Source organism: Hypanus sabinus, chromosome 7, assembly GCF_030144855.1.
Source record: "Hypanus sabinus isolate sHypSab1 chromosome 7, sHypSab1.hap1, whole genome shotgun sequence".
NCBI lineage: Eukaryota > Metazoa > Chordata > Chondrichthyes > Myliobatiformes > Dasyatidae > Hypanus > Hypanus sabinus.
In genome coordinates, this window is record NC_082712.1 from 111,260,302 (window position 1) to 111,284,451 (window position 24,150).

Below are 24,150 nucleotides of genomic sequence, written 5' to 3' on the forward strand. Positions count from 1 at the left end.
CCAGTCTGTACACAGTGATAAATCAGTCAGTACACAGGGAGACATCAGTCTGTACACAGAGATACACCAGTCTGTACACAGGGATAATCCAGTCTGTACACAGGGAGAGATCAGTCTGTACACAGAGAGACACCAGTCTGTAGATAGGGATACAGCAGTCTGTACACAGGGATAAATCATTCTGTACACAGGGATACATCAGTCTGTATACAGGGAGACATCAGTCTGTACACAGGGATCCACCAGTCTGTACACAGGGATAAATCAGTCTGTACACAGGGAGACATCAGTCTCTACACAGGGATACGTCATCTGTACACAGGGATACACCAGTCTGTATACAGGGAGACATCAGTCTGTACACCGGGATATACCAGTCTGTACAGGGAGACATCAGTCTGTACACAGGGATATATCAGTTTGTACACAGGGATACCCCAGTTTTTTATACAGCAGTCTGTAAACAGGACACAAGTCCGAACACTGGAATATACTGGTCTGTACTAGTCTGCATTGGGAGATGTAATTACTGTACTCCCTTACCTGGTGATTGGAGGACATGGATGAGAGATGGGGAGAACACTCATTGTGTAGCCGTTGGTGTTATCGCAAACCATTGTCATGGCCACAGTACTCACCACAGGACAGTGTTGTTACTCCAAGGGCCCCAGTTTCCTCCTAAATCTCAGATGTGTGAGGCTTCATAGGAGAATTGGCTGCTGTAACTGTGCCAATGTGTGTGGGCTAGTGGTGGAATCTGAGGCGAGCTGGTGGGAATGTGGGTGCATAGGTTGTAGGACAAAATTGTTGGGAATGGGACTGTTCTGTGACCAGGCCTATACCATGTGTAATAGAGCGTGGAGTTATTGTGATCCCGTAGTCACATGTCCAGGCAGCACACTCATCTCCTACTAACCCGTCCAGGTTCTACACAGCTCGTCACGCGTGTGAGGGAACTCTCTGCACTTGTATGGTCGGGTGCTGCATTCAGGAAGCTGAACACCACAGGGGACATGGCGGCCCCCTCACAGCCCCTCACACACACCGGCTGCACTGCCGCAACTCACCAAGACTCTCTCAGACCGCATCTCACAAACCCACCACCTCTACCAGCTGAAAGGACGAGAGCAGAGAAACAAGGGGAATGAATACCCTCGCCTCGGAGTTGCCCTCCAAACCACACTCCTTTCTGACTTGGAAAGGAATTCTTCCGGGGTCAAAATCCTCGAACTCTTTTCCTAACAACATCACCCACTCCTAAAGGAGGGCGTCGGCTGGAGCAGCTTGCTCACCTTCTCAAGGGCAGCTGGTGATGGACAATGAGATGCTGGCTCAGCCCGCAAAGCCTCGAATGAAAGCGACAAGGCGTCGTTGTACCCAGAGACAACACTGAGATAAGCAGAGGCTTTACGTGCCTCGTAAGCAGACTTGTGAGGAGCTGTGTTTACAGCGAGCCCACGCTCGGATCTGAGAGGTGGCAGCCACGGAGTAGGCGTTCTTCTGCTTTGAGGTGTTATCAGGTAATTCCTGGGACCGAGTGAGCCAGCCCGGGCCAACTCGTTCCCAGGTCTTGGAATGAATCACGGCGCGGTGTTGGGTCTGGGGCAGCGCTGCCCCTGGACAGTCTGTGGCTGATTCCGTCCCTCCCACCGCTCTGTTGCTGTCTGCGCCCGCCCCGCCCCTACCGCATTCATCCCGAGTAGCGAGCGCTCCGTCCACCAGGACCCGGGAGCTCAGCCCCTCTCTCCCCCAGCACGGCGGGCACTGCTGAACACTGAGGTAAGAGGCCAACAGCCGCTGGCGCTCCGAGCAGTCTCCGGGATCATACCCAGAAAACTGGGACAGACAATTGCTAACATCGCCGCCGTTGCAACCCGGGGCTTCCCCTGTGGGACTGGATTCGGAGGACGGGGCACTTCCACTTGCGGGGTTGGAGAGGTGTTTGTCTCTGCCCTGCGCCTCTCTGTACAGCCCGTGTGTCCGAGCTCATTTTGGGATGGAGCCAGGGGTACGGTCTGTAAACCCGGAGATATATTCCCCACCCCGACCTGTAGATAACAGCGAAAGACCACCCCAGCAGGCTAGATGGTGTCACAAAATGGTGCTGTTGATGTGTGTAGAAGTGTAGAAGCCTGCTCTGCCCACCATCAGTCCCCACACTCCCCCTCCCGCCTCCCCCACACCCCCACCTTTCTCAGCGGGTCTCTGTAGCCCCGTCCGTTTGACCCACAACAGCTTGCAGGCACTAATCAGTTCATGGCAGGGGAAAGACGGGCACAAAGTGATGGGGATGTAAAGGGAGACGATATTCATTCTTTCCGTCTCTGCTTCTGTTGGACAGTCCTCTCCCCGCAATTTCCTCTCACCCCTTCCCTTTGGAAAGCACCCCTCTCCGTCGCCACCCCCGCCCCCTGCTCTGTGGCGAAGTTCAGAAGCCGCTGGTTACTGTCTGTCGCTCAGCCTGGCCGGCCGCAGGTATCAGTCTGTTACCGGTTGGAGCAGTTGGCCTTTTGTGTAAAGCAGCAGGCAGGTGAGGAGCAAAGATATCGAGCGCTCTTTCTTCACAAGATGCAAGTGTGCTTCTCCCTGCTGGGTGCTTTATGTTCTGAATACCTGTGTGTCGTTCCCCTTCCATCCTTTATTGCAGAACACGTTTTGGTGATTGTGATGGGGTCCACTTGCAATGAGCGACCGCCCCGGCCCGACCCCCTCAACCTCTGCCCCAGCGTCTCTCCTTATCCCCGGCCCAACCCCCTCAACCTCTGCCCCAGCGTCTCTCCTGATCCCCGGCCCGACAACCTCTGCCCCAGCGTCTCTGCTGATCCCCGGCCCGACCCCCTCAACCTCTGCCCCAGCGTCTCTCCTGATCCCCGGCCCGACCCCCTCAACCTCTGCCCCAGCGTCTCTCCTGATCCCCGGCCCGACCCCCTCAACCTCTGACCCAGCGTCTCTCCTGATCCCCGGCCCGACCCCCTCAACCTCTGCCCCAGCGTCTCTGCTGATCCCCGGCCCGACCCCCTCAACCTCTGCCCCAGCGTCTCTGCTGATCCCCGGCCCGACCCCCTCAACCTCTGCCCCAGCGTCTCTGCTGATCCCCGGCCCGACCCCCTCAACCTCTGCCCCAGCGTCTCTGCTGATCCCCGGCCCGACCCCCTCAACCTCTGCCCCAGCGTCTCTGCTGATCCCCGGCCCGACCCCGTCAACCTCTGCCCCAGCGTCTCTGCTGATCCCCGGCCCGACCCCCTCAACCTCTGCCCCAGCGTCTCTGCTGATCCCCGGCCCGACCCCGTCAACCTCTGCCCCAGCGTCTCTGCTGATCCCCGGCCCGACCCCCTCAACCTCTGCCCCAGCGTCTCTGCTGATCCCCGGCCCGACCCCCTCAACCTCTGCCCCAGCGTCTCTGCTGATCCCCGGCCCGACCCCGTCAACCTCTGCCCCAGCGTCTCTGCTGATCCCCGGCCCGACCCCCTCAACCTCTGCCCCAGCGTCTCTCCTGATCCCCGGCCCGACCCCAACCTCTGCCCCAGCGTCTCTCCTGATCCCCGGCCCGACCCTGTCAACCTCTGCCCCAGCGTCTCTCCTGATCCCCGGCCCGACCCCCTCAACCTCTGCCCCAGCGTCTCTGCTGATCCCCGGCCCGACCCCCTCAACCTCTGCCCCAGCGTCTCTCCTGATCCCCGGCCCGACCCCCTCAACCTCTGCCCCAGCGTCTCTGCTGATCCCCGGCCCGACCCCCTCAACCTCTGCCCCAGACTCTCTGCTGATCCCCGGCCCGACCCCCTCAACCTCTGCCCCAGCGTCTCTGCTGATCCCCGGCCCGACCCCCTCAACCTCTGCCGCAGCGTCTCTGCTGTTCCCCGGCCCGACCCCCTCAACCTCTGCCCCAGCCTCTCTGCTGATCCCCGGCACGACCCCCTCAACCTCTGCCCCAGCGTCTCTGCTGATCCCCGGCCCGACCCCGTCAACCTCTGCCCCAGCGTCTCTGCTGATCCCCGGCCCGACCCCCTCGACCTCTGCCCCAGCGTCTCTCCTGATCCCCGGCCCGACCCCCTCAACCTCTGCCCCAGCGTCTCTGCTGATCCCCGGCCCGACCCCCTCACCCTCTGCCCCAGCGTCTCTGCTGAACGCCGGCCCGACCCCCTCAACCTCTGCCCCAGCGTCTCTCCTGATCCCCGGCCCGACCCCCTCAACCTCTGCCCCAGCGTCTCTCCTGATCCCCGGCCCGACCCCCTCAACCTCTGCCCCAGCCTCTCTGCTGATCCCCGGCCCGACCCTCTCAACCTCTGCCCCAGCGTCTCTGCTGATCCCCGGCCCGACCCCCTCAACCTCTGCCCCAGCGTCTCTGCTGATCCCCGGCCCGACCCCCTCAACCTCTGCCCCAGACTCTCTGCTGATCCCCGGCCCGACCCCCTCGACCTCTGCCCCAGCGTCTCTGCTGATTCCCGGCCCGACCCCCTCAACCTCTGCCCCAGCGTCTCTGCTGATCCCCGGCCCGACCCCCTCAACCTCTGCCCCAGACTCTCTGCTGATCCCCGGCCCGACCCCCTCAACCTCTGCCCCAGCGTCTCTGCTGATCCCCGGCCCGACCCCCTCAACCTCTGCCGCAGCGTCTCTGCTGTTCCCCGGCCCGACCCCCTCAACCTCTGCCCCAGCCTCTCTGCTGATCCCCGGCACGACCCCCTCAACCTCTGCCCCAGCGTCTCTGCTGATCCCCGGCCCGACCCCGTCAACCTCTGCCCCAGCGTCTCTGCTGATCCCCGGCCCGACCCCCTCGACCTCTGCCCCAGCGTCTCTCCTGATCCCCGGCCCGACCCCCTCAACCTCTGCCCCAGCGTCTCTGCAGATCCCCGGCCCGACCCCCTCAACCTCTGCCCCAGCGTCTCTGCTGAACGCCGGCCCGACCCCCTCAACCTCTGCCCCAGCGTCTCTCCTGATCCCCGGCCCGACCCCCTCAACCTCTGCCCCAGCGTCTCTCCTGATCCCCGGCCCGACCCCCTCAACCTCTGCCCCAGCGTCTCTGCTGATCCCCGGCCCGACCCCCTCAACCTCTGCCCCAGCGTCTCTCCTGATCCCCGGCCCGACCCCCTCAACCTCTGCCCCAGCGTCTCTCCTGATCCCCGGCCCGACCCCCTCAACCTCTGCCCCAGCGTCTCTGCTGATCCCCGGCCCGACCCCCTCAACCTCTGCCCCAGCGTCTCTGCTGATCCCCGGCCCGACCCCCTCAACCTCTGCCCCAGCGTCTCTGCTGATCCCCGGCCCGACCCCCTCAACCTCTGCCCCAGCGTCTCTGCTGATCCCCGGCCCGACCCCCTCAACCTCTGCCCCAGCGTCTCTCCTGATCCCCTGCCCGACCCTTGCCCAACTGACCCGGGAAAACCTGATCAAGCGCCTCCGCCTGAAAGGTCGACTGCTTATTCATTTCTTTAGATGCTGCCTGACCGATGGAGTTCCTCCAGCATTTTGTGCCTGTTGCCCAGGCAACCCTTACTCAGTTGACCTTTGCCCCAGTTGAGCCGCCCAATCAACCCTCGCTTTGACCCTTCACCTGACTGAAGCTGTCCGGTGTTGTCTTGAGCGGATGTGAACTCTAACTTTGCTGAGTATCTCCTGCCCTGGCAACAGTCTTGCTGCCCCCCCCCCCCCCACCAACCAAAGAATAGTCAGAGTATAGGATTATAGCAGAACATAAGGGTAGACCAGCGGAGCACATCTGTCACGGTACTCAGGGGGACTACAGACAAGCAGGAGGCAGCAGACCAGGAGAATGCCCCTGCTGGAATGAAGCAGCTGGCGGATCATACAGCCCAGCAGACGCACCAGGCACGCTGAGCGCTCTGTCCAGCACACGAGAGAGGAGAGCGCCCCACGGCCGAGAGGCCGATATCGCAGTGGCATTGGTGGGTGTAAATCAGTGGCTGTCAGATTGAATAAATGCGTATTGATGATTCAGAAATGGTGATAGAACAACTGGGTATTTTCCCCATGGGTGCGAGTGTCAGGAATAGGAAGAGACGGGAAGGGTTTGTGCACGAGTCAGTGAAGATCCTCCATACCAGTGAACTGTGCAGGTCAGACACGCGACACAGGCACCTCACACGTGTACGTGTGCCAGGGTGGGAGAGCAACTGAGCTGGAAGATCTGTTGAAAGAGCTAGTCTGACCCAATGAATGGATCACTGTGTGGTGACCAGAGTGCTGCAGATCAGCAGAATGAAAGGGGATAGATACACTGCATTCTACTGCAACTCCATCATTCTTGCAGGTACAGAGATGCAGCAACAAATCATCTTCTGGAGGAGCTGAGTGGGTTGAACAGCAGCTACTGTTTATCTGTCTAACCAGACGATCCACCTTTTTACATTCTCTCATGAAACATTGTCCATTTCCCTGCTCCAGTGCTGAGCTGGCAGTTCCTCAGACGTCTGGCCTCATGGTAGAATGAGGTGTGTGCAGCCAGTGTTACTCAGGGAGGGAGTGCTGAAACGGGCAGAAATGCCCAACAGGTCTGGCAGTATCTGAGGAGTTGAAGTTCCATGTTGCATTTTCTGATTTCCAGCGTCTGTGCCTTTTACACTTTCCACACAGAGATAGATGTCTCAGCTTGATATTTGAATGATGTGAACAGAGAGGGAAGCTGCTGCTTGCACTCAGTGTGAGAGGAGAGGGGAGCTCCAGTCTAACGTGCCAGCTGAAAGGCATCCACTTCTGAAAACACAGCGCTGACTGGTGACAGTCTCTGGAGAGGGCCGTTCAGATCACTAGCAGTGTCACATTGCTGTTGTGGGAGCAAATTAGCTGGCAGATCTTCTACAACTGACTAGACCTCAAGCCGTCCTCATTGGCTGGAAAGTGCATTCAGACGAAAGGTGCCATATAAACGCTGCTGCATTTTTTCCCTTCCATTACTTGGAGGAGCAAATAGACGGTAGAATAGTACATCACAGGAACAAACTATCAGCTCACAATGTTTGTACCATCCTTGGTACCAATCTAAACTAATCCCGTCTCCCATCTGCCTGCACATAGTCCATATCCCTCCACTCCCGCTTGTCATGTGCCTGTTTAAATGCCTCCTAAATATCACAGCCGTATCTGCTTCTACCCTTCCCCCTTGTCATGTGCCTGTTTAAATGCCTTCTAAATATCACAGTCGTATCTGCTTCTACCCCTCCCCCTTGTCATGTGCCTGTTTAAATGCCTCCTAAATATCACAGTCGTATCTGCTTCTACCCTTTCACACCACACACCACACACCTACCACTCCCACTGAAGAGAGCAACACTCCTCATAAAGTCCCTGCTGCCTTTAAAGCTACACATTCTAATGTTTGACATTTCTACTCTGGAACAAAGACCCTGGCGGCACTACCTTTGTCTCTTATCATTTTATTTACTTCCATCAAGACTCCCCTCAGACCCCAACAATCCTCATTTGTCAACTCTCTCTTTGTAGCTAATACTGTCTAATCCGGACTCCATAGAACAGCACAGCCCCGGTCAGGCCACTTTGTCCACAGTGATGTGCCGATTTTGATGCAAAATATTCCATGTATCATCCATACCTCTCCATTCCCTTCATATTCATGTATCAGGATAAAAGCCTCTTAAACTCCACCAAATTGCCTGATTCCATCACTATCTCTGGTTACCTATTCCAGGTACCTACGTAGAAAAAAGCTTTCCCCTCATATTTCCTTTAAATTGCCCTCTCTAACCTGAAAGGCACACCCTCTGATGTTTGATATTTCTACCCCTGAGGAACAGATTCTGACAATGTACCCTGTCTATGCCTCTCATAACTTTATATGCCTCTATCAGGTCACCGGTCAGCAACTGACAACCAAAATTTGTACAGCCTTTCCTTGTAGCTCAAACCCTCTAATCTAGACACAATCCTGGTGAACCTCTTCTGCACGCTCCCCCCACCCCACAGTCTCCACACCCTTCCTATAATCGGGTGACCAGAACAGCACACAATACTCCAAGTGTGATCTGATTGAAGTTCTACATAGTTGCCACATCTTCCTTCCAATTATACTCAACACTCCCACCAATAAAGGTACCTTATTTCCCACCTTAACCACTTGTGTAGCTACACTCGGGATCTTCTGTACCTCCGTGTTACTAAGCGGGCTACCATTAACAAGCTGCACCTCACACTTGCCTGTGCTGCTCCCTGCCCTTAGCTGTTACTGATTTAAATCCACTGTATGCTTTGATAGTCACTTAGATTGTCCACAACTCCACCAGGCTTGGTATTGTACTTCCTCCTCCAGCCATCTACATCTTCATCCAAATCATCAATCTACATCACAAACAACAGAGGTCCGCCCAAAACCAGAAGCTTTGCGCTCAGTGTTGAACAGAGCTTGAAACAAAATGGTCTAGCGTTTACCCACGCTATGTTCGTCTTGGTAAGAACAAACATAACATACATCCCAGCACCAACCCTTGTGGGACACCACTGGTCAGAGTCCTTCTGCCAGAATAACAACCTTCCACCCCGTCCATCTGTTTTCTTAGGACAACCTGTAACTTGCCTGACAGTAGCTGCTTCCAATCAGCACCCCTCAGCACTTGTCTTACCTTCTCATAATTTGACCTCCCCCTCTTCACAAGATCCAATTTTATCCTTACTCATTACTGTATTTAAACTTAATAAGGTGTAGTCACTATTTGAAAGATGTTCATCCACTATTGTGTCTGGCTGGCCAGCTCATTTTCCAACACCAAATCCAGTATATTTTCTCTTCTAGTTGGACTCTCCACATACTATTTCAACAACCCCTCTTGGATGCACTGAAGAAATCCCATCCCATCTAAGCCTCTTGTATTAAGGACGTTCCAATCACAGAACATAGAACAGTACAGCTCAGGAACAGGCCATTCAGCCCACAATGTTATGCCAGACCAGCTAAAAAGCAAATCAGAAATGCCTAAACACTAATCCCTCCCACCTACACTATGTCCATATCCCTCCACCTTCATGTACTTATCCAAACCTTTCTTAAAAGCCCCTAATGTATTTGCCTTTACCATCATACCAGGCAACACATTCCAGGCTCCATCACTCTGAGTAAAAAACTTGACCCGCACATCCCCTTTGAACTGGCCCCCTCTCACCTTCAATGCATGCCCTCTGGTATTAGACATTTCAATCCTGAGAAGCATATTCTCTGTCCATTCTGTTGGTGCCTCTCATAATCTTGTGAACCTCTATCAGATCTCCCCTCAGCCTTTGGTGCTCCAGAAGAAACAACCCAAGTTTGTCCAGCCTCTCATGATAACACATGCCCTCTGAACCAGGCAGCTTCCTGGTAAACCTCCTCTGCAACGTCTCCAAAGCCTCAACATCCTCCCTATAGTGGGGTGTCCAGAACTGTGTGCAGTACTCCAGATGAGATCCAACCAGAGTTTTGTAAAGTTGCAACATGACCTTTTAACTTTTGAGCTCAATGCCTTGATTAATAAAAGCAAATATTCCATAAGCCTTCTGAACCACCTTATCGACCTGTGTAGTCACTTTCAAGGAGCTATGAACTTGGATCCCAACATCTCTCTGCTCAGCAACTCTATTAAGGATCTTGCCCTTAACTGTGTACTGTCTTCTTGCATTTGCCCTACCAAGGTGCAACACCTCACATTTATCTGGGTTAAACTCCACCTGCCATTTCTCTGCCCATATCTGCAACTGATCTGTATTGCGTTGTATTCTTTGCCAGTCTTATACCCTCATCCACAAACTTACTAACCCACCCATCTACATTTTCATCCAGGTCATTTATATACATCACTAACAGCAGCGGTCCCAGTACAGAACACTACTAATGACAGACCTCCAGCTCGAATAAGTTCCTTTAACCACTACCATCTGTCTTCTACGTGCAAGCCAGTTCTGAATCCAAATAGCCAATTCGCCACAGACCCCATGCTTCTTAATCTTTGGATTAGCCACTCATGAGGGACTTTATCAAATGCCTTACTGAAATCCATGTAGACAACATCCTCTGCCCTACCTTCATCAGTCTCTCTTGTCACCTTGTCAAAAACTCAATCAAATTGGTAAGACACGATCTGCCCTGCACAAAGCCATAATGGCTCTCCCTAATTGGCAATGGGTTTCCAATTGCCCATATATCCTAGCCCTAATAATTTTCTACAGCAATTTCCATAAAACTGACAGGAGACTCACTGGTCTATATTTCCTGGGATTTTCCCCTTCTTAAATAGAGATAAAACATTAGCCACTTGCCAGATCTCGCCTGGGCCCAGAGAGGACACAAAAATACTGGTCAAGGGCTTAGCAATCTCGTCTTTTGCCTCCTTCACTAATCTGGGGCAAATCCCATATTGGTCTGGGGAGTTATCCACCTTAAAACTCATTAGGAGGCCCAACACTTCCTCCTCCTTGACCTCTAAGCACCCTAATGTACTCAGTACTGATCTCCTGATCCTCCATATCCTTTTCCTTGGTAAGTACTGAAGCAAAGTACTCATTAAGTTCCTCCTCACATTCCTCACATCCAAGCAAATGTTACTCCTTTATCCTTGAGTGGTTCTACCCTCTCCCTGGTATCCTTTTACTCGATGTATGTATAGAGTGCTTTGTGATTCACCTCACTCCTACTTGCCAAGGACTATTCATGACCCCTCCTGGCTTTCCCTTTAGTTCTTTTCTGGCTTCTTTATACTCCTCATGTGCTTCGTTTGATCCTGACTTCCAAATCTTCACATACTTTTCCATTTTCTTCTTGATTAATTTAATTACCTCCCTGGATATCCAAGGTTCTTTTGTCTTTCTAGTCCATCATTCCTTCTAACAGGAACATACTGTCCTGTGGTCTGTGCAATTGATCTTTAAACATCCTCCACATGTCTGATGTGGACTTACCAGAGAAAAGATTTTCCCAATTAATGTTTCTTAGTTCCAGCCTAATACCCTTAAAATTTGCCGCACTCGGATTTAAAACTCTCCTACAAGGACCGTACTTATCCTTATCTATGGCTATCCTGAAAGATAAGGAGTTGTGGTCGCTGTTCCCTTAGTGCTCACTGAAATGTCAATCACCTGGCCAGGCTTATTACCCAACACCAGGTCTAGTATGGTCCCTACTCTCGTTGGATTGGTGTATTTAAAATCCCTTACTATAATAATCCCATTGTTCCTCCACCTCTTGGTGGGGGGAGGGGGATCTACAGTATAACAATATCAATGTAATTGCACCATTCTTATTTCAAAGCTCCATTAAGATGCCTCTCCAGTGAGTTCTCTCTGAGTATTGCTGTGACATTCTCCCTTATCAGTAGTGCAATCACCTCAGCTCTTTTACCTCTTCCTCCAGCACATCTAAAACAGTGAAACCCAGGGCACCCTCTCCAAACCCTCCACATCCCTTCCTGTAATAGGACAAGCAGGACCGCACACAATACTCCAAATGCACCCTAATCAAAGTTTTTTAAAAAGCGTGACTTCCTGACTTTGAATCTCAATGGAGGGTATGTATTCAAGTATGCTCCTTACAATCCTATCGACACGTATTGCCAGTTTCAGGAAACTATAGACACAATCCAATGGGTTTCTACATGTGAGGTAAATTGGACCAAGGGCCTGTGTTATGTAGGGGCAGGAGGGGGAGTTTAATAATAGTTTAAATTATGGTATCAAACAATGTGATTTTAAGGAAGTGATTGTCTGCTCTGATTATGATGGCAACACTGGATCTTACGAAGTCCCGTCTGATTCACTGTATTGGGAAAAGGATATCTGCCGCCTGAAACCCGTCTGGCCCTTTGCCACTGCACCTCTTCAACAATAGAATGTAAACCTCCCCGGGCTGTGGCAGGGTTCCACTCCCCATAACCTGAGCAGTTTGTGAGTCGGGAACGTGTCCACAAATCAGAATCAGGTGTAATATCCCCAGGGTTCCACTCCCCATAACCCGAGCAGTTTGTGAGTCGGGAACGTGTCCACAAATCAGAATCAGGTGTAATATCCCCAGGGTTCCACTCCCCATAACCCGAGCAGTTTGTGAGTCGGGAACGTGTCCACAAATCAGAATCAGGTGTAATATCCCCAGCATTTGTAATGAAATTGGTTAACTTTGTGGCAGCAGTACAATGCAATACATGATAATAGAGAGAGAAGGAAAAGTGTGAATTACAGTAGATAATTCAAAAAGTGGTGCAAAAGAGAGGAAATGAACAAAGTAGTGAGGTAGTGTTCAAGGGTTCAATGTTCATTCAGAAATTGAATGGCAGAGCAGAAGAAGGTGTTCCTGAATCACTGAGTGTGTACCTTCAGGCTCCTGTACCTCCTTCCTGATGGTAGCAATGAGAAGAGGGCATGTCCTGGGTGATGGAAGTCCTTAATAATGGACACTGCCTTTCCTTGAAGATGACCTGGATATTTATGGAGGCTAGAGCCCACGACGGAGCTGGATAACTTCACGACTCTAAAGCTTCCACCTGGTAGTAGGGGCCCGGAGCCTTGCTGCAGCCTGCAGGACCTTCTTGCCAGTTTCCCAGACACTCGTTCCTACATACAGGCTGTACACAAAGTGGGCATTTGTAACTTGGGGAGCATTGTACTAAAATTGGACAGATTTGTACATTGCTCCCTCAACTGATGAATCAACGTTCTCCGTGTGGGACGGCACAGAATGTCCTCTGGATGGGGACCTCTGTGTCCATCTCCAAGAGCAGTGTGGTGGCACCACAGCTGACCAAGCTGGCCAACCCTTGAAGGACGTGGTTTCCAGACTGTCTGTAGCCAATAGTGAGTGACCCATCAGTAGGGTTAAACTTACTGGTCCTCATCAGCTAGTAGCAGATGTACCTTAATTGGTAGCAGTGACCTGCTTTGTGTTGTGTGGCAGGACGAATATTCAAATGAGATGGACCCAGAACAAATTTGGGATCTCAGCAGCCGAAACGTACTTTGTCGACAGGTGTATCCCTCACTCTGCTATCTCAGTGGGCCAGAGTGCAGGAGGGCAGTGCTAAGCACACCTCAAAAAGTTATGTCCCAAAATAACTTGGTGGTAAATGGATTTGATCAAAGTTCTAATATGCTGCATCAGGTGAAGGTGGATGATTCAAATATTCCAAGGAATTAACACCTCCATCACTGGTAAATCTTGTCTGCAGTGCGTGTTATAGAGTCACACAGCATGCAAGCTGTCCCTTTGGTCTACCATGTGTACATAACCACACACAAACATTATTTTCTGTACTTTCCCATCAATCCCCCACCGTCCCACCCAGATTCTACCCCTCACAAACACAATAGGGTCAATTCACAACAATCAATTAGCCTACCCAACCACACATCTTTGGGTTGTAGGAGAAAACAAGTGAACCTGAGGCAGGCTAACTGGAGCACATGGTAACTGCGTGCGAACTGCACACAGACAGTGCCAGAGGGCAGAATTGAACTTGGGTCCCTGGAACTGGGCCCCAGCAGCTCTACCAGTCGCAATGCTGTGTCTCCATCAAAATCTACTGCAGTTACCGAGCTGAAGATCTGCCACTAATTGGGAATATTCGTCATGGACCTCATTCAGTTATTAATCAACTACAATCACGATTTCCATGATCAAATTTATGTCCCATTGAATAGTAGTTGGGATTTGGGATATAAATTTCAACAATTGAAAAAGCATGTATTGAGATCAATGTTACGATAGTCATGTGGGATGTCAATATGCAGGTAGATTAAAAAAGAGTTGGGTTGGTACTAGATCACAAAAGAGGGAATTTGTATAATTGCTATGAGATGGCTTTTTAAAGCAGCTTGTGGGGTTGGGCCAACAGGAGAAAGGTTATTCTGGACTGGGTGTTGTGCCATGACCAAGATTTGAATAGGGAGCTTAACACAAAGGAACTCTTCGGAGGCAATGATCATAATATGATAGAATTCACCCTGCAGTTTGGGAGGGAGGCGGTAAAGTCAGATGTATCAATATTCCGGTGGAGAAAAGGGAACTACAGAAGCATGGGAGAGGAGATGGCCAAAATTGATTGGAAGGGGATGACAGCAGGATAGCAATAGCTGGAGTTGCTGCGGTCAATTCAGAAGGCTCGGGATAGATATATCTCAAAGGTGAAGAAATATTTTAAAGGGAGGATGTGGTAATCATGGCTGACAATGGTAGTCAAGGACAGCTCAAAAGAGAGGGTCTTTAATATGTCAAAAATTATTTGTAAGAGGATTGAAAGACTTTTAAAAACCAACAGAAGGCAGCTAAAAAAGCCATAAGGAGACAATTGGTAGGCATCCAATTCCCAACCACTCACTTAACCCTTTGTTCACTGATTTGCGTTGTCTCCAGTCTGGCAACAACTGGTGTGTGAAGGAGATTTATGAAACTGTTGCTAGGACTCAAGGAGTTGTGTAATAGGGGAGATTGGGTGGCTTTGAACTTATTTCATGGGAGTGTAGGAGACTAATGGAGAGCTTGTAGATGTGCACAAAATCAGAAGGGGCATAGATCCAGGTTTTTTTCCTGGGGTTGGGGAATCAAGAATTTGAGAGTATAGGGTTAAGATGAGAAGGCAGAGACTTAATAGTTACCTGGGGGGCAATGTTTTCACTCAGAGGGTGGTCCTTATGTGGAATGAGCTGCCAGTGGAAGTGATTGAGGTAGTTACATTGAAAGATCCTTAGCCATATACATGGATGGAACAGTTTGAGAGGGATCTGAGTCAGACATGAGCAAATGAGACGAGCTGAGATGTGAAACATGGTCAGCATTAACCAGTCTGGCTGAAGGGCCTGTTTCTATGCCGTAGGAGTCTGACTCATGTCACAAGTCTCATTCGCTTTTTGGTTCTGTTCATGACTTCATCTCTGCCGGTCTGCTCCTGCCCCAGGCATAATGCATTACTCCATTTCTACCTTCCTGTAGTTGCTGATCTTGTCTTTAGCTGGCCAGGTACTAGGCCCCTGAATTCAGTCCGAGAAAATATCCAATTCACTGCCCACCTTTAAGACACTCTTTAAAACTTAACTTCTTCAGCAGATGCATGGCAGACTGCCTTAGTACTTTCAAGAATACATACAAAATGCTGGTGGAACGCAGCAGGCCAGACAGCATCTATAGGAAGAAGCACAGTCAACGTTTTGGGCCGAGACCCTTCATCAGGACTAACTGAAGGAAAAGATAGTAAGAGCTTTGAAAGTGGGAGGGGGAGGGGGAGATCTGAAATGATAGGAGAAGAGAGGAGGGGGTGGGATGAAGCTAAGAGCTGAAGAGTTGATTGGCAAAAGGGATACAGAGCTGGAGAAGGGAGAGGATCATGGGATGGGAGGCCTAGGGGGAAAGAAAGGGGGAGGGGAGCACCAGAGGGAGATGGAGTGCGGGCAAGGAGTGGTTGTGAGAGGGACAGAGAGAGGAAAAAAAGAGAGAGAAGAAGAAAAAAAGTGGAAAATAATAAATAAATAAACAAACAAACAAACAAATAAATAAATAAATAAATAGATGAGGGATGGGGTAAGAAGGGGAGGAGGGGTGTTAACGGAAGTTAGAGAAATCAGATCGGAGGCTACCCAGACGGAATATAAGGTGTCATTCGTCCAACCTGAGTGTGGCTTCATCTTGACAGTGGCATGGACATTGATTTCTCTAACTTCCGTTAATGCCCCCCTCTCCTTCTTTCCCCACCCCTTATCTATCTACCTACCTACCTATTTATTTATTTATTTATTTATTTATTTATTTATTTATTCATTTATTCATTTATTCATTTATTCATTCATTCATTCATTCCTTCCTTCCTTCCTTCCTTCCTTCCTTCCCTCCCTTTTTTTCTCTCTCTCTGTCCCTCTCACAATCACTCCTTGCCCGTTCTCCATCTCCCTCTTGGTGCTCCCCTCCCCCTTTCTTTCCCCCTAGGCCTCCCGTCCCATGATCCTTTCCCTTCTCCAGCTCTGTATCCCTTTTGCCAATCACCTTTCCAGCCCTTAGCTTCATCCCTCCCCCTCCCACTTTCAAATCTCTTACTATCTTTTCTTTCAGTTAGTCCTGACGAAGGATCTCGGCCCGGAATGTCAACTGTATTTCTTCCTATAGACGCTGCCTGGCCTTGCTACATTTCACCAGCATTTTGTGTGCGTCGCTTGAATTTCCAGCATCTGCAGATTTCCTCGTGTTTTAGTACTTCCAAACCTGGCTCAGTGATGTTTATTTGATATCATTCCTGTATTTTGGTGTATGGAAGGTATTACATCTAGATGTGTCAGTGTGGCAATTGCACTTAATAAAGCTAGTAACCATTAATTGGTGATTGGGTTTGGCGAAGTAAAGCCTGAACTCGCCAGTGATGAACTGGCAGAAACAACACAAACATTAACTGGGTATGGTTTGATGAGTAGCTTCAGAATGAGAATTAGTATTAAAGCTCTGTCACTGTTGATCAATGAGTGTAAATACAGAAATAACTGCATCATCATTTCTTCAGTCGACACATAGCAAATGCTGGAGCAACTCAGCATCAGTGGAAAAGAGTAAACAGTTCTGATGAAGGGTCTCGGCCCAAAATGTCAACTGTATTCTTTTCCATAGAGACTGCCCTGGCCTGCTGAGTTCCTCCAGCATTTTGTGTGTGTTACTTTGGATTTCCAGCATCTGCAGATTTTCTCTTGTTTATCATTTCTTCATTTTGTTTTGTTTTGCTGGGCCTTTCCCAGCAAGGCCAGTATTTATTGTCTGTGCCCAATTGCTCTTGAGAAGATGGTGGTGGGATGCCTTCTTTGGCCATTGCAGTCTTCAGTTGAAGGTGCTCCCACGCCCATTCTGCTGTTGAGGAGCAGTGTTTGGAACATAGACCCAGAGTGGCACGGTGGCATAGTGGTCAGCACGTTTTACAGTACAGGTTCGATTCCCGCTCTTGCCTGTAAGAAGTTTGTGGGTTTCCTCTGGGTGCTCTGGTTTCCTCCCACAGTCCAAAGACATACCGGTTGATAGTTTAATGGGTCATTATAAATTGTCCTGTGATTAGGCTAGTATTAAATCAGGGATAGCTGGGATGGAGGGGCTGTTCTGTGCTGTATCTCAATAAATACATAATGGAAGGAAACTTCCAGCTCAGTACAGCATAATCAAATGGCCAACTAAACTAATCCCTTCTGCCGACACCATGTCCATGTCCTTCCATTTTCCTCACGTTCATGTGCCGATCTAACCGTCTCTTAAAAGTCGCCAATGTCTCCGCCCCAGACAGCACATTCCAGGCACTACCACTCTCCATGTACCCCCACATCTCCTTTGAACTTACCCCTTCTCACTTTAAATGTATGAAGTAGGTATTTCAACTCTGGGGAAAAAAGTTACTATCTGTCTACTCGTTCTGTGCCTCTCATAATCTTATAAATCTCTATCAGATCACCCCTGAGCCTCCACTGCTCCAGTTTGTCCAGCCTCTCATTAGACAGCACATGCCCTCTAACCCAGGCAACATCCTAAACCTCTTCTGCACCCTCTCCAAAGCCTCGAAATCCTTCTTGTAATGGGGTTGACCAGAGCTGTATACAATACTCCAGTTGTGGCCTGACAAAAAGTTTTATAAATCTGCAACACAACTTTTGAACTCAGTGTCTCGACTAATTAAGTCAAGCATGCCTTATAGATTCTTAACCAAACTATCAACCTGTGTAGCCACTTCCAAGGAGCTATGAACTTGGACCACAAAATCTCTCTGCTCAACAACAGAGTCTTGTCCTTAACAATATAATGTGTCTTTACATTTGACCTAGACATGTACAACAGTTCACACGTGGCCGGGTTAAACTCTGTCTGCCATTTCTCCACCCACATCTGCAACTGATGTATATCCCACTGTATTCTTTGCCAGTCTTCTACACTATCTACAACACCACAAGTCCTCATACTATCTGCAAACTTACTAACCCACCTATCTACGTTTTCACCCATACATCACAAACTTCAGAGATTCCAGTACAGATCCCTGCTGAACACTGCTAATCACAGATCTCCAGCTAGAGTAAGTCCTTTCAACCACTACCCTCTGTTTTCTGTGGAAAAATCAGATCTGAATCCAAACCGCCAATTCACAGTGGGTCCCATGCATCTTAATCTTCTCAATTAGCCTCCCCTGAGGGACTTGGTCAAAACCATTACTAAAATCCATGTAGACAACACCCACAACTCTACCTTAATCAATTACCCTCGTCAAAAAACTCAATCCAGTTAGTAAGACATGACTTGCCGCATACAAAGCTACTCCTGAATCAGGCTACGGCATCCCTAATGCTCATAAACCTGCTCCAAAGAACTCTTTCCAGTAACTTCATACCACTGATGTAAGACTCACCAGTCTACAATTTCCAAGACTTGAGTTGGTTTTGAAGAAGTAGAGAGTCTACAGATAGGTTAGGAGACTGGACGTACAAGTGGCAGTGTCAGGAAGTGTATGGTCATGCACTTTCAAAGGGTTGATTATTTTCTAAGTGGAGAGAAAATCCAAAAATCTGAGGTGCAAAGAGACTTGGGAGTCGTTGTGTAGGATTTCCTAAAGGTTAGTTTGCAGGTTGAGTCTGTGGTGAGGAAGGCAAATGCAATGCTTACATTCATTTGAGAGGACTAGAATGTGAAAGCAGGATGTAATGTTGACATTTTATAATGAGGCCTCAGTTGGAGTATTGTGAGCAGTTTCATGTCCTTTCCCTAAGAAAGGATGAGCTGACATTGGAGAGGGTTCAAAGGAGGTTCATGAAAATGATTCCAGTATTGAAAGGCTTGTCATATGAGGAGCATTTGATGGCTCTGGGCTTCTACTCACTGGAATTCAGAAGAATGAGGGGTGACCTCATTGAGATCTACCGAAAGTTGAAAGAGCTCAATAAAGTAGATGTGGAGAGGATGTTTCTTATGGTGGGGCAGTCTAAGGCCAGAGGAAGAACACAGCCTCAAAATAGAGGGTCTTCACTTTAGCAGGGAGATGAGGAGAAATTTCTTTAGCCAGAGGGCAATAAATCTGTGGAATTCATTGCCACCGGCAGCGGTGGAGTCCAAGTCATTGGGTTTATTTAAGGCAGAGGTTGATAGATTCTTGATTAGTCAGGGCGTGAAGGGATACAGGGAGAAGAGGGAAAATGGATCAGCTATGATGAAACGGCAGAGCAGACTCGATGGGCCAAATGGCCTAATTCTGCCCTTATATATTATTGTCTAATTATCCCTGGTTCCCTACTTGAATGATGGAACAACCTTAGGTATCCACCAGCGCTCCAGGACTAGCCTATGGCCAGAGTGTACACAAGGGTATTAGTCAAGGATCCAGCAATTTTATCTCTTGCCTCTCTCAATATCTTCAGTATCTTCTCTCAATTCCATCAGATCCTGGGGACTAATCCACCTTAGTGCTCTTTAAGAAACCCTACACAACCTCCTCCTTTACCTTGAAATGTTCTAGTGTCTTAATACCCTCAACACTGATCTCCCCATCCCTTCATGCCCTCCTCCTCAGTAAATACTGATGTAAAGTGCTCATTAAGGATGTCATCCATATCCTCTACATCCAAGCAAATATTCCCCTCTTTATCCCTGAATAGTCCTCCCCTCTCCCTAGTTACCCTCTTGCTCTTGAAGTATGTAGAGAATGATTGGGATTCTCTTTAATCCTGCCTGTCAAGGACTTTTCATGGCCCCTCCTGGCTGGGACATTAAACACCCATTTCTGTCCTTCTCTCAATCAAGTCTCTGTAATGGCCACAATATTGCAGTTCCATGTACCCATCCCTGCTCTAAGTTCATGGCCTTTACCCATAATACTCCAGCATTAAAATACACAGGTTTCAAACTGCCTGTCCATTACTTTGCTCCTGCCTGTTTTTACTGACTTTCTCTGAATCGCTCCACTTTCTGATTTGGTGCTCTGGTTCCCATCCTCCTGCCAAACTAGTTTAAACCATCCCGAGAAGCATTAGCGAACCTCCCGGCCAGGATATTGGTTCTCCCCCAGTTCAGGTGAAGCCTGTCTCTCTTGTATAGGTCACCCCTGCCCCAAACAAGGTTCCGATGATCGAGGACCTGGAAACACTGTCCCCTTCACCAGTTCATCAGCTGTTCATTGATCCTTTTCCTGCTCCGACCAACAGATGGCACCAGGACTAATCCAGGTAACTAACTCCCTATACTCACCCCACAGGACCTCTTCCTGCTTTCTACTCATGTCATTGGTGCCGACTGCTCACCCTTAAGAATATTCTGTAGCCACTCTGAGACATCATTGACCTGAGATGCAACACACCATCCTGGCATCTCTTTCATGGTCACAGAATCTGCTGACCACCCCCCACCCCCCACCAATTATTGAGTCTCCTCTGCCTGACTTTACCCTCCCTTGGTGAGCCTCAGAGCTGACCGCAGTGCCACTGGCCTGGCTGCTGCCGAGTCCTGATGGGTCATCCCACCGGCAGTATCCAAAGGGGAATGACCACAGGAAAACTCTGCACTCACTGCTTACTCCCTTTACTTGTCCTGGTGGTCAGTCTGTGCTCTGGCTTTGACCGGCTCAGCAACAGTTTCATCTGTGATGTCTTCATCCCCCTGGATGGCTCTGGATACAGCCGGCTCCAGTTCCAATTCCTCGACCTGCTCTGTAAGGAAACTGAGCGAACTTCCCATGGATGTACGGTAGTCATCAGGGACACTGTTAGTTTGCCCTGAAATATACATCTTCCAGCAGGAGCATTCTGCCACCTTATCTACCATCCTGCCTACACTGAGTGAAGGACAACAAAAACAAAAACTTACCTCTTGCTACCCGTGCCTTCTCTCTGAAACCTTTGAGTTTTATACTCACTTACTCAGCCTCTTCTCACTGAGCTTGTTATGCATTTGGCTTTAACTAAAGTCTATGTTCTACAAATAAATAAATGATTTCAAATGACTCAGCACCCTTAACCTTCACCTTTTCTCGCCAAAGCCTGACCTGTCTACTGGCCCACTCCAACCATGGCCACTCTGCTTAAAGCTTGCTTTTTCTTATTGGTCTTTGCCAAGTGCCTCATAGACCATTATGGTGAGGGTCACCAAATAGGCCACAAACTCTTTTCAAACCCTGCGCTGCCTCTCCTGCAAGCAAGTGCTTGTAATGACTGAAGGCGGCTGAAGATGCACTAGGATATCCTTGATGCTCGCACCATACCTACATGGAGTCTCCTTTGGAGGCAGAAACACACCCGTTCACTCCCCTTATGATAGAACCCCAACCATTATCACTCTCCCAAACCTGTTCTGTCCCTGCTAGACAGCCACACCAACTGGTCTATTACTGACGTTTTCCTCTGGGAAGCCGAACCCCCCCCCAAACAACGTTAGCAGGAGGAGTGGCCACAAGGAACCCTTGCACTATCCGATTGCCCTTCCCATCTCTACTCTTTGTGGTGAGCATATTGTCTACTATATTCCCTACAGCCTGGATGCTCCAGCTGCTGTGTGCAGTCTGACACAACTACACTTCCTCCAGGAACACTGGGAATGTCCCTGAACTCCCACATCCTGCAGGAGGAGCAGGCAGCTGCCTTCTCCTCCATAACCTTTATGACTCCCTTCAATGAAAGCAGTGCTGGATGGGTGGCAATCAAGGGGGCTGTCTGTTCCATATTCATCTGGGAGCTGTGCCCATCCAGACAAACAGAGAGTATTCGAGCCTGACTTGTTTCTTGGAACAGTGGAGCTATTTTCTGGTGTCAAGAGGTGAGTTACACTGCAGGGTAACCCGCTATTTTACCCGTGGTATATCTGTGGCTGGTCCAGTTCAGTTTCTAAACAACTGTGCTGATCACCAGTGACTGAACAGTGCTGGTGCCATTGAATGCTGAGGATGATTTCTTGTTTCTTATTGTTGTTTCATGACTTTTCCAAAGTTAGTTTTGCTTGCAACTTATCAGCCCGTGCTGAAATATCACTAAGCCTGGATGCATACAGGCATGGACAGCTTCATTTGCAAATGGAATTGAACCTTGTGCAATATCAGTGAATATTCCAGCTTGAGATGAAAGGGAATAAAGCAATTGAAGATGTTTGGGACAAGGACATTGCCCCGAGGAACTCCAGCGGTGACATCCTGGGGCTGGAATGATTGAGCTCCAAGAAACACAATCTTTGTCCATATGATTTCAACCAATAGTGCCTTTCACTTGATGTCTGTTGACAAGTTTTACCAGGGCTCTCTGAAGCCACACTGAACCACAGATGCTGAGCCTCTCTCCCTCCGCTGCAGAACTCATCTCCATGTGTGCACAGCGGTGCTGAGGAGGTCTGGACTTGACAAAACCCAAATGGAGCATCAGTGAGGCAGTACCTCTTTTCAGCTGTGTAGACAACAGCTTTCACCACCTGACTGACGACAGAGAGTAGACTGAGTGGGCTATAGTTGGCTGGGTTGGATTTGTTCCACATTTAGTGATTATGACACACCTGGGCAATGTTCCACATTGTCAGGTAGGTGCCAATGCTGGACCAGCTTGGCTAGAGCTACACATAGCTCTGGAGCACGGGTCCACAGTAACACAGCTGGGGCATTGATGTATATCATAGACTTTGCTGCACCCAGCGTGGTCAACTGTTTCTTGATGTCTCATGGAATCAAATGGCTGAAAACCAACCTGCACATGGTGGGGATTTCAGAAAGTAGCTGAGAGGGGTCATTTGCAACCCTTGACTTGCCTGCAATCACATCAGTCTTGTCTTTAGCACTCATATGTTGCACCATCATAGTTAAGGATGGAGCTATTCTTGGAGAGTCCTCATTTCTGGAGCCGTTTAATTGCTTATCCCTGTACATTGCTAAATGTGGGCAGTTCTACAGACCTTTGATCTAGTCTGTCATGTGATTACCTGGCAGTGTCCATCATATTCTGTTTTTTGCCGGTCATCTGTGGTCCTACGTTGCAGTTTAACTAGCTGACACCTCATTGTTCGGGTGGCCATTCCCAGCATGTCCTTGTGCGTTCATCACTGAACCAGTGTTGATAATAGTGGTGGAATGAGGGACGTTTTGGGCCATGAGGTTACAGATTGTGTTGGTGAACATTTCTTGCTGCTGGTCCATTGTACCTTGTGGATAAATAGTTATGATCTGTTCTGAGTTTATCCTACGTGATGGAGGGTGACTTTGGTATGAAGACAAGACAGTGTGGTGGTAATTTCTACCAGGGCTACAATGGACAGGTGCATCTGCCTCAGGGAATTAGTGAGGGAGAGATTAATTAGATTTATTCCCCCTGTTGCTTAAACACAATGGCAAATGCATTGGGCAGTAACATGACAGTATACGATTAGCTGCAAGTTGAGTAATTAGCCATGAATTAAATAGTAATTGCATTACCATCAATTGCAAATGGGAAGCTGAGACACAGGAGATTCTGCAGATGCTGGGAAGCTGAGACACAGGAGATTCTGCAGATGCTGCTAATCCTGAGCAACACAAGCCATGTGCTGGAAGAACTTGGCAGCAGCTATGGAGGCAAATAATCAGGCTGATCTTTGGGTCAAGACCCTTCATCTAATCATCTGATGAAGTGTTACTGAGTTGTGTGAATTGCTAATATTGAAAGCTGAGAGTTCCAGCATTTTGATAGTTAATGACATGAGCATGGTGTAACAATCAAGTTGAAGTTTATGGTTATCATTGGCACGTCTAGCCAAGGCAGAAATGCTGTAAAATTTGGCTCTGTGCAGCAGCAGCACAATGCATTACAAAAAACAGAAGTTAACATTAGTAAGTTATGTATACGTTGGCTTAATTTAGAAACATAGAAAATAGGTGCAGGAGTAGGCCATTCAGCCCTTCAAGCCTGCACCGCCATTCACCGCCATGGCTGATCATCCAACTCAGAACCCTGTACCTGCTTTCTCTCCGTACCCCCGATCCCTTTAGCCACAAGGGCCATATCTAACTGTCTCTTAAATACAGCCAATGAACTGGCCTCAACTGTTTCCTGTGGCAGAGAATTCCACAGATTCACCACTCTCTGTGTGAAGTTTTTCCTCATCTCGGCCCTAAAAGGCTTTCCCTTTATCCTTAAACTGTGACCCCTCGTTCTGGACTTCCCCAACATTGGAAACAATCTTCCTGCATCTAGCCTGTCCAATCCCTTTAGAAAATTTAGAAATGATATATGTAA

The 24,150-nt window shown here is 49.2% G+C and overlaps 1 protein-coding gene across 2 annotated transcripts in view; it reads left to right on the forward strand.

Annotated features, from left to right (window-relative positions):
- The first annotated feature begins 1,420 nt into the window (after positions 1–1,420).
- LOC132397105 (complement C1q tumor necrosis factor-related protein 4-like) overlaps positions 1,421–24,150 on the forward strand; it is a 33,368-nt gene continuing 10,638 nt past the window's right edge. Inside the window, exon 1 of one of the 2 annotated variants that reach the window (XM_059975405.1) lies at positions 1,421–1,520. The gene's annotated coding sequence lies outside the window, so the exon portion shown is untranslated. Of the gene's footprint in view, positions 1,521–1,681; positions 1,780–24,150 lie in introns of those variants that run through there. The other variant, XM_059975404.1, reaches the window with a different exon arrangement.